The sequence below is a fragment of the Mesoplodon densirostris genome, chromosome 1, assembly GCF_025265405.1.
Source record: "Mesoplodon densirostris isolate mMesDen1 chromosome 1, mMesDen1 primary haplotype, whole genome shotgun sequence".
Taxonomy (NCBI): Eukaryota; Metazoa; Chordata; class Mammalia; order Artiodactyla; family Ziphiidae; genus Mesoplodon; species Mesoplodon densirostris.
This window is the reverse complement of record NC_082661.1, coordinates 132,215,504-132,226,925: the sequence shown is the minus strand read 5'-3', so window position 1 is coordinate 132,226,925 and position 11,422 is coordinate 132,215,504. Positions and strand designations below refer to the sequence as shown.

Here is an 11,422-nt window from a genome sequence, read left to right as displayed (position 1 = left end):
AGTTGGTACACAGTACATGTGAAACAAATGATAGCAATTATTATTTGTTCTGCACTGACTCATAGCTCAACTTTAAACAGAGTGCTAAATCCTTCTGTATCTGCTTTTGCAGCTTCAAACAAAAGACATCATCTGACATCTTCAGATAAAAGGTTGAAAGACTACAAGATAGAATTTAATGGTGACTGATACTTTGGATTCCCCTAAACTTAGTTCTATCATCTCAGAATTACTATTCTAAAAATCTCAGAAATTGCTCAACCATGCAGGCCATATATGTACCTGGGAGAAGGTTCGGCTTGCAGGTTCTGGCATGACCTGGTATCTCTGCAGCCCATTTTTTTTTTCTCAACCTCTTAAAACTTTCCTACCCTCTAATTCGCTCATTTCAAACCTATCAAATTATGCTTGAAACCCTGAGAACATTCCTCACAATTCTTATCCACCATCTTCGATGAGAATATGTCCAGAGGAGTGTGCTTTGAGACATACTTAATGGAGTTCCTCTAAAATCTAACCCTGATAAAGCCATGAAATACAGACAGAGCACTCATTTCACCACCGACCATCTTAGAAGACCTACTCCACAACTGCCCAAGAGCCCCATCCTCAAGCACAAAAGCATCAGGCATAATTATAAATCTCAGTGCTGACAAGGAAGCACATGATGTTACTTTTTTCTTGAATGTCTCTATTTATTCCCTTATTATATTGAAGCAATGATATTTTTGGAGGAAAGCAGACAATAATGAAAAAATAACAAAGGTTCACTAGACAGTTGTAATTATTACAGACTGATGAATTCCTTCCATGAAATGCTGCACTAAGATGAACTTGATTTTCACACAATAGCAAAGGTTGCAATCTTTTTTAGAAAACAGTGAAGATAAAATTGAAGTGCTGTACTCTCAGTCACTGATCACCTTTGAGATAGTGCGGAAAAGTTAGGTCATGTTCCTATCTTGTTTAAACAGAGACAGTTTTGAGAAAATTAAACAATGGCGGTCTGTGCATTCTTCAAAACATTTGTAAAGGCCTGTCAATGAAAGTAAAATTATACCACCACCCTTCCTCCTTCAGCATAAGTGCATTCTTTCATATTAACTTGTATTGACCTGTTTCTCTGCCTATACATTATATAAACATGTATGCCTACACATACATACACATTTTCTCTGTGTGTGTATATGCATGTGTGCACGTTTTCCATTTCTCTGTTAGAGGGCAAACTTTCCAAAGACTCTTCTTTTAGCTTCCCACACATGATAAGACAGTGTGTTACAGTAGAAAGAACATAGACTTTAAAGCCAGAAATGCCAAGGTCAGGTTCTAGATCCAACACTTACTAACCCTGGACCATCTGAGCTGCAGTTATTTCATCTTTTTAAGGAGAGATAACAATAATAGTTTCTCAAAGTATTGCCAAAATTCAATCAGAAAGCATTTTACAAAATGTGCAATACATAATAGGTACTCAACAAAGTTTTCTTCCATACAGAACTTAGTACACAATGAGAACTCATTAAAAGTTGTTACATGGACCAGGACTGATCTTAGCTGAAGGAGAAGTGAGGCACAGCATTAAACACTTGGAGCACTATCATAAAGCAACTCTGGACCTGCACCTCAGTAGAGGGACCCTTCAGTATCATTATCTATTGACTAATTTCAGGGCAAAAAGGAAGAGGTTGCTACAATAGATTAATTTTACATTGACATTTTTCCCTGTAAACAAATAGATTCTTAATCCAAATAAGACCACCCTCCCTGTCTGACACAAACTACCCAAATTATGTCTGTATCCTCCCTTCAGTTTTCCAGACATTCTGAAATTATCCTCTTTTCCTTAATCATCACTATGTTGCATAAATCACTACTCTTCTCCCTTGGAGGAAAAGGTAAACTGCGAGAGAACACCTCCCATTGAGGTATAATTATACCAGTTTAAATAAAACAAAGAGCTATCACTTCAAAAACTGACATATTTCATTTCCACTTTAATTTCTTTCTATCTTACAAGTTCCTTTTTTAATGGCTTTGTACTGTATCAGTTCTTCTCCAACTGTACAGTAAATAAGAATTACCTTGTGTAACTTTTAATACAATTCCCATGCCTCAACCAGAGATTCATGGGAATTTCTTGGATGAGAACTGGACTTTTCTGTTTTTAATAAGTACCCAGTGAATCTAATGGAGGGGGTCCATGGGTCACATGTTGAGAGATAATGTTTACCCTACCAACTAAAAATTAAAGTTGTCCATTTTGTTTCATTTGAATATTACTCAGTTTACCTTCATCTATCTAAACATGTGTAGATATTAATGTCTACAAATTTGGTCTGCTGTCAGTGGTTGCTGGTTTTCAGTGGTTGCTGGTGAATAGAGTTGGCAGACATTCCCATCAATAATAAATATATTTAATAAATATATTCTTCTCTTCTCAAATCTCTCCCCTATAAACTTATACTGGAAAAAGTCTTCTATAACCCTCTGTTGTATGTGTTTTTATAAAATTAATGTGTTGACTTCTTCATATTCAAAGGATAGTATAAAATCAGAGTTTGAAGAAAACGATAGCATCTGAAGAATAATGTTTACCTGGTCCAAATTTCTTCTAACCTTTAAATTCTAACATAGTGGTTTTCATTTAGAACAGGTAGAGTGAGGAAGGGGCTATCAAAAATTTGGTCAAAGAGGAAGGAACATGCCATTTGATAAAACTCTCCACATGTTTCTGATATGCCTTCCCAGTTATGAGCAAATGGCCTTAAAAAGAAATTGCCTATATATCTCAATATACCTCTTTTTTCAAAGCATTCTTGTTGGTACACTTATTCCAGCAAATGTGCTAATAAATTTAATCCCTTTTCACTCTAGCCCATTCTCTGAACATCTCCTAGGCCAACTCAAACATCGATATGCTCCACTTTGTATACAATTTTTAGATCAGGAAGGAGTTTTTTGTTTGTTTGTTTTTCCTTGAGAGGTATCTTCCATCTATTCTGAAGCAAGACTGAAAACATCTTTGCTTCAAATTAGAGACTATACTCAGAAAAATTCATTCCAATATCTCCAAATTATAACTCTCCTACACAAACTCCAGACTCACTCAGATTTAGTGTAGACAAAGCCTGAAATCAGTTTAGAATCTTGAGTTTGATAGAAAGTATATGTTTAAATAAAAGCACTGTTTTCTATAGTAATATTCTTAAAGATAATCCAGGTAAAAAGGGTAGGACACAAAACCATCATGGATTATAGAGAAGTACTTGCAGAAGGCAGGAAGCCTTGAAAAGTCTGATTTAATTTGTGATGTCTGTAGCTCTTAGTTGATTCATCAACAAATATAGAGAGTATTAAATTTCTCATGAGAACTATGTAGAACTTTCTTCCTATCAACTACAGAGCCTGAGTGTTTTTCACTATTAAGATACCATTAGAAGCTTTATACTTTTCAAACTGTTTTCTTCTCAAAACAGAAATTAACAAAAAAAGAGCATGCCAATATCTCAATCAGAGAAAATGAATTTTTAACATGAAGATAAAATTACTTTCAGAGCCCAAACTGGTACACTGAAATCTTGTTACTGTTTAGTTTCTAACTTTTAAAGAAAACAACCTCAGAATAATTATGACTTCTCTATTAGAGAAGTTGATTGTGGCCAGGTACATCATTGGATTTATTTTAAAAATCCAACTATAATAATTTAATCACATTGTCTTCTTAAATTGTTTCTTGTTCTTTTAAAACATATATAATTTTTTTAGTTTATACTATTTACTTACAGAAAGAAGTGTAAGTTTGATCTTCATGGTTTTAAAATTTTTTCTCATGTATAATTTTGAGTATTAAATATAATATATAATACAATATAATATAACTTGGGACAAAAAAAACCCAAGCTAAAAACACATTCTATTTTTCTCAAAACAAAACAAACTAAAAGACAGTTGTCAAACACCATGTGCCTTTATCTTTTGTTGAGCTCTTCTGAAAGTACATAAACATTTGGGATGGGTCACAAGAGGACAGGGAACACTAGTATAGAAAGAAGAGAAACCTATTTCTTGACATAATTTAATGTTAAATATCAAAAAATAGTTTCCCACATTAAGCAAATAATAAATTGGAGATCTACACATTCCTTGGTGTGGTTCATGCCATTTTAAACAAGTTAACTTAAGACAAAGGAAAAGAGAAGAAAACTCACCGATACATTGCTGACCAGCAAGGAATGTTCCTGTGGAGACCGAGGTCTGCCACCAAGTGTGTGTATCCAGGCTCTATCAGCAACTTTGTAGGCTAAATTGAGGTGAAGAAAGAAGTCACTGATGATCTAACTAGAACCAGTCTGACAGGTCTTGGCTAGTATGATGGGAACGGTGTGACTAGTAAGATAAAGTCAAATTTTATAGGGAGGGAGAGAACATCAACAATACAAACACTTCCTAGGAGTGGGAACTTAAAATCTATTGTCTTCTGATTATAACGATTTCAAAATGTTAATATAAACCAGATTTTTTAAATAAAATCAGATGTTTAAATCTAGAAAAAAATTTATTTTAAATCATCTTGCTCAGCTTCTTCATGTTTCCAATGAAGAAACTGAGGTTTAATTAAGTTAAATTGGTCAAAATCACATAGTTAATGCCTCTATGTAGGACTAACATCTATTTTTTTTAAAACTAATCTGACATGCTTTCCACTCTACCATGCATATTATAAAAGTTTTACTTTGGTATTTACTATAAGTCAGCTGTTGAAAATACAGCAGAGATTAGAAAAGCATTAATACCTCAAAATTATGTGCCACCGTTCTACTAGAAAAGTCAAGTAGTTTGCAAATATTAACCCCCAATTAAGACAGTGTGTTTCTTTTACTATGGTAGAGACAGGCATATCAGCCAACACTGAAGCATTACTACCTTATTTCTGAAATGATAATAATCTAGTTTTTTAAAATGTGTGCCGACACATGTATATGCAAATATCTGTGTATTTGTGTCAGGTATAATCTTTAAATTGCCTCCCCTAATCCCTATAAATTAGATTAGGTGTTTCTCCTCTGTGTTCTCATGGTATCATAACACTTACCATATTGTACTAGAATTTTTTATTTTTATCCCAACCCCAGTAGACTGTGAATTCTTAACAGACAATAAGTTTATTCCTAAGACATATGGGCTCTCAAAAATATGTATGGAAAATAGAGAAGGAGGAGGAAGGGGGTATGTATGACCAGTCCTAAGAATCACCATAAAGAAGACAAATAAATACTGTTGAATACTACTACACAGCCATTTAGCCAATGGCTCATCTGAACAGATGTAGAAGTTGGGATCCATACTGAAGTGTGAGATTAGGCTGCTAAGAATTGGAATCATTCTCTAACAGTAACTCAAGAAACCTCTACGTTGGGGCACACTGTACTTGGGACTGGAGAGAGCATCACATCTACCCTTTTTATTCTAGCTAAGAGATCACTTAACACTGAAGAATAGCATGGATATTTAGTTGAAGTTATTCAATATATAGCATCATGTTTCTGTCTACTCACTTGAAAGTACAATTTAGCCAGAAATAAAGAAGAAACAATAATGAAGTAAAAACTTTCAGGTTATGAGATTAATCTGTTCTTGTTATATAGCCTTTAAAAAATGAAATACTCATTAATGAAATGTTAATACTGGCTTGACATACTATATTCTACTTCATATTGATATTTTATGAAAATATTGATTATACTCTTGCTTTCAAAGGAAGACATATTCTTCCTCAGAGTGACTTTGGGCCAAGACTTGTCAGACTTATTTTAACAGAACCCCATAACTCTTTCTCTTTACCAAAATCCAGACTCCAAACTCAAATAAATCCTTCATATGGTCCTGTTACTTAAGTTTATTTATACCTGAACATGTAAATGAAAAAAATGAGAGGGCTTTCATCAATTTTTTTTAAACCCTATGAATATAAGCTAGAAATTATAGAAACCCAGAAAACCAGAGACTAAGGATATGTAAATAGAGGATGAGTGGATGTCAGTCAAAATATTTTCATAACGATTTCCTTCCTATATAAAAGGCCTTCATTCACCCTACCCAAAGAGCATTAACAGTGTGTGTCATCAAATTTCATGATATTACTTACCTTTTAATAGAAATTTGAAGAATAACAGGGAAAGAAGGAGGAATGAAACATTATACAAAATTATCCACTGAATGGAAACTTTCATGCACTCAAGGTATTTCTTTAATACTCATTCTTAGAAACTAGAACACTCCCTAACACCATACACAAAAATAAACTCAAAATGGACTCAAGACCTAAATGTAAGACTGGACACTATAAAACTTTTAGAGGAAAACATAGGAAGAACACTCTTTGACATAAATCATAGCAAGATCTTTTTTGATCCATCTCCTAGAGTAATGGAAATAAAAACAAAGATAAACAAATGGGACCTAATGAAACTTAAAAGCTTTTGCACAGCAAAGGAAACCATAAGCAAGACGAAAAGACAACCCTCAGAATGGGAGAAAATATTTGCAAATGAATCAACAGACAAAGGATTAATCTCCAAAATATATAAACAGCTCATGCAGCTCAATATTAAAGAAACAAATAACCCAATCCAAAAATGGGCAGAAGACCTAAATAGACATTTCTCCAAAGAAGACATACAGATGGCCAAGAAGTACATGAAAAGCTGCTCAACATCACTAATTATTAGAGAAATGCAAATCAAAACTACAATGAGGTATCACCTCACACCAGTTAGAATGGGCATCATCAGAAAATCTACAAACAACAAATGCTGGAGAGGGTGTGGAGAAAAGGGAACCCTCTTGCACTGTTGGTGGGAATGTAAATTGATACAGCCACTATGGAGAACAGTATGGAGGTTCCTTAAAAAACTAAAAATAGAATTACCATATGATCCAGGAACCCCACTACTGACATATATCCAGAGAAAACCATAATTCTAAAAGACACATGCACCCCAATGTTCATTGCAGCACTATTTACAATAACCAGGTCATGGAAGCAACCTAAAAGCCCATTGACAGACAAATGGATAAAGAAGATGTAGTACATATATACAATGGAATATTACTCAGCCATAAAAAGGAACGGAATTGAGTTATTTGTTGAGATGTGAATGGATCTAGAGACTGTCATACAGAGTGAAGTAAGTCAGAAATAGAAAAATAAATATTGTATATTAACGCATGTATGTGGAACCTAGAAAAATGGTACAGATGAACCGGTTTGCAGAGCAGAGGTTGAGACACAAATGTAGAGCATAAATGTATGTACACCAAGGGGAGAAAGCCATGGAGTGGGGGGGATGGTGGTGTGCTGAACTGGGCGATTGGGATTGAGATGTATACACTGATGTGTATAAAATTGATGACTAATAAGAACCTGCTGTATAAAAAAATAAATTAAATTAAATTAAAAATTTAAAAAAAAAGAAAAAAACGTTATTCTTAGAGTTATGGGATACAAAAACAAAGTCAATCAGTTTTAAATTAATTGATCTCTAAGAGGGAAAAAAAGTATCTTAGAGCAAAATTTTGTCTTTCATTCAAATATTTATTTTCTTTATACTGTTTTTCTGAAATCATAAATTTTATCTACAATCCTTTGCCCTAAACTATGGTGTGAAGAAAATATATTCAGTGTTATCCACCTCTTTGTTTCTGAGATAGGACAATCTGTCTTTCCTGTGTCCTTCTGTGCAATGTGGAAGCAGAGTCAGGAGGAATATATTTGTGGATTCGAGTCTCTTAGAAACCCACAGTAGATATGTCACATTGCATAACTAGTAAAATAGCAACTAGACCACAGGCATTTTTACCAGCCAACAAACTATTCCATAGTTCTTTACATATTTAGCAATGTCATAGCAATGAAGCATCTGATGGCCACAAGGATGAGTATGCTAAAGAGGTATAGTGTCATTGTGGCTAGTCATGGGTGGTTCAAGTCCCCGGGCTTGAACCAAGTTCTTTTATGCCTGATAATATCAATGCATGGATGCTTAAGGATAGTAATCTGATTAATTTACGGAAACCCTCAAAGTTATACCTAGATTATATCTCTGTAATGCTAAAGCAATCCTTTCATTGGCCAGTTTATTGGGTTGTACATGACAAACAGACCAATGTTAAACTAGTGAATGAGCTAGTTATCAGAGTAAACATAGCTGTATTGTCATTTGTGGATCCATTTCCTCCTATCATGTATTATTTTGAAGGTACCCATGAACCTTAGTTTGTTTAAGCTGAGAAAACAGAAGCTTAATATAATTAATTGACCTTTGGCCTCTATTTCAGCAAAATGAGAGCATGCAGAGCTCCTCTGAAGAACAAGCTATCACCATTCTGTCACTCTCCTTTATCTAATTTTCTTAGCAAAAATGTGATTTGTTTTTCACCAGCCTATCTGTCCCTGTCTCTGAAATCCTTTTTTTATCTCCCCTAAACCTTTTTTATTGAGTGTCATCATGTAGTGGTTGTTTCTCAGTCCCATCTTATCCATTGTTTTGCAGTGGAAGAGACCATCTCAGCCAAACTAGCATTGGCTTTTAACCTGATATTGCACTCATAGGGTTGGCAGAGTTGGTTCCAGGATGCAGCCGCAAGCATGGGGAAGAGGCTGTAGATGACTTCCTGCACTTCAGCTAGTTGGAGAGTACCATCTCACTCTGAACAACATCTCGCCTTCCCTCCAAAGAGTGTACTGTACTTGAAGCAAAACAGTTACACACAAATGGCTATGGATAGAATTTTTTGCCAAAGAAATTTCTGGCCCTTCCCTTTCCCTTAACTGCTTTAGGGAAGAATCTTTTCTCTAAATTAGTTTCCACATGATTTTTTTTTTTTTTTTGAGAAAGGGGACTGGGACAAGAAATCTGTCATGTAGTTAAACAGGCAATAAATATTATTAATCCAGTTTTGTTTGAGAGTTGTTTGTCCATATGATTTTTTAAAAGTCAAGTTTAGTTTCACAAAACCTTTTTTTTTTCTGAAATTACTTTTGAGGTAATACTTAAAATGAGAGATTGTAACTCTGTAAAATGCATAGGGAATAAAGCATTCCAGTGTACACAGAAAAGGCAAATTTTTAATCAAATAAAGTTTTATAAAATGAAAAATAAAGTCCTCTATAAGATGTTTTGCACCTGCTATAACTATCTCCATGATGCTAGGGATAGTTTTCCTGGCCATTGACATGAGGATCTGCTAAGTTTTACAATACATAGTGATACATATAGCAAAAACCAGAGATATGGTTTTTACATTTAACAGACAATAACAATGCTAAAACAATCTTTATTGTTTAATGTATTGGGATATACAGTATAGACTAGTTAATGTCGTTAAACTAGTGAGTGAATGATGATAACATTTTTGGACCCATTTTAATTTTAAAACATTTTTTTAATTAGTCTTTTAAAAACATTTTTAAGATTTATCAGGCTGCCAGTGTCCTTGCCCCCATGGTGAGCCACAGCCACCCTCTGCCTCTGCAGGAGACCCTCCCACACTAGCAGGAGAATGTGGATTATCTGATTCAGGAGCTCCAAAGACCCAAATACAGTATATATTTTATTTATTTCAGTAATGTGATCAGCAAGAGTGATGTGAAGTCATTAGCTGAACCTGATGAACAGGAAGTTGTGGCTGAGGTTCAGGAATTTTATGGTGATTACATTGCTGTGAATCCACATTTGTTTTCCCTCAATATTCTGGGTTGCTGTCAGGGTCGAAATTGGGATCCAGTCCAACTATCCAGAGCAACTCAAGGACTGACAGCTCTCTTTTTATCTCTGAAGAAATGTCCCATGATTTGTTACCAGCTTTCATCAGCAAAGAGATTGCAGAATGTGTTAAGCAAGTGATAACTAGAGAATATGAACTGTTTGAATTCCGGCGGACTGAGGTTCCTCCACTGTTACTTATTTTAGATCGCTGCGATGATGCCATCACCCCATTGCTAAACCAGTGGACATATCAGGCCATGGTCCATGAACTACTGGGCATAAACAACAATTGGATTGATCTTTCCAGAGTGCCAGGGATCAGTAAAGACTTGAGAGAGGTGTTCCTATCTGCTGAAAATGATGAATTCTACACTAACAATATGTACCTGAACTTTGCTGAGATTGGTAGCAACATAAAGAATCTCATGGAAGACTTTCAGAAGAAGAAACCAAAAGAACAGCAAAAACTAGAATCAATAGCAGATGTGAAGACCTTTGTTGCGAATTACCGACAATTCAAGAAGATGTCTGGGACTGTATCAAAGCACATGACAGTGGTTGGAGAGCTGTCTCGTTTGGTCAGTGAGTGGAATCTGCTGGAGGTTTCGGAGGTTGAGCAAGAACTGGCCTGTCAAAATGACAATTCTAGTGCTCTCCAGAATGTAAAGAGGCTCCTGCAGAACCCCAAAGTGACAGAGTTTGATGCTGTGTGCCTGGTGATGCTTTATGCTCTACATTATGAGTGACACAGCAGTAATAGCCTACCAGGATTATGATAGACCTTAGGAATAAAGGTGTTTCTGAGAAGTATCGAAAGCTTGTGTCTACAGTTGTTGAATATGGTGGTAAACGGGTCAGAGGAAGTGACCTCTTCAGCCCCAAAGATGTTGCGGCTATTACCAAACAGTTCCTCAAAGGATTGAAAGGAGTAGAAAATGTATATACTCAGCATCAGCCTTTCTTACATGAGACCCTGGACCATCTCATCAAAGGAAAGTTCAAGGAAAACCTGTATCCTTATCTAGGCCCCAGCACACTCAGAGACAGACCTCAGGACATCATTGTGTTTATAATTGGAGGGGTCACCTATGAAGAGGCTCTAACAGTTTATAACCTGAACCGTACTACTCCTGGAGTGAGGATTGTCCTGGGGGGACCCACTGTGCATAACACGAAAAGTTTCCTAGAGGAAGTTCTGGCTTCTGGACTGCACAGCCGAAGCAAGGACAGCTCTCAAGTTACATCAAGGTTAGCAAGCAGAAGATGAAATGGTGATGGAGAGGTGAGAAGAATGGCGCAACTTCCCCTCTTGCCTCACTACAGGCTTTCTCCACTGACCAGAGGGGTGTTGGAGAAGAGACTTGGGTTTTGTGCTTCTTGTTATAAACCATCTCCAGGTAGCCTGCTGATTCCTGAACTGTTGGCACAGACACCAAGACGCCAGTGGTGAGTTGAGAATAAGTCTGATCCCATTCCAACCTACTTTTCTCATGTTTTCTTTATCAAATAAATAAATGTACTCCTTGTATTTGATAGCACACACACATCCACAAAAGATTTATCAGTTTCATATTGAGGGATCACCTTTCAGTCTTCTGAACAGACTCTTCCTGATATATGAATTTATTTATCTACACTCTATGTCTTTACAA

The 11,422-nt window shown here is 35.6% G+C and overlaps 1 pseudogene; it reads left to right on the top strand.

The window, feature by feature from the left end:
- Positions 1–998: 998 nt before the first annotated feature.
- LOC132488548 (vacuolar protein sorting-associated protein 45-like) lies at positions 999–11,190 on the top strand (annotated as a pseudogene).
- The last annotated feature ends 232 nt before the right edge of the window (positions 11,191–11,422 follow it).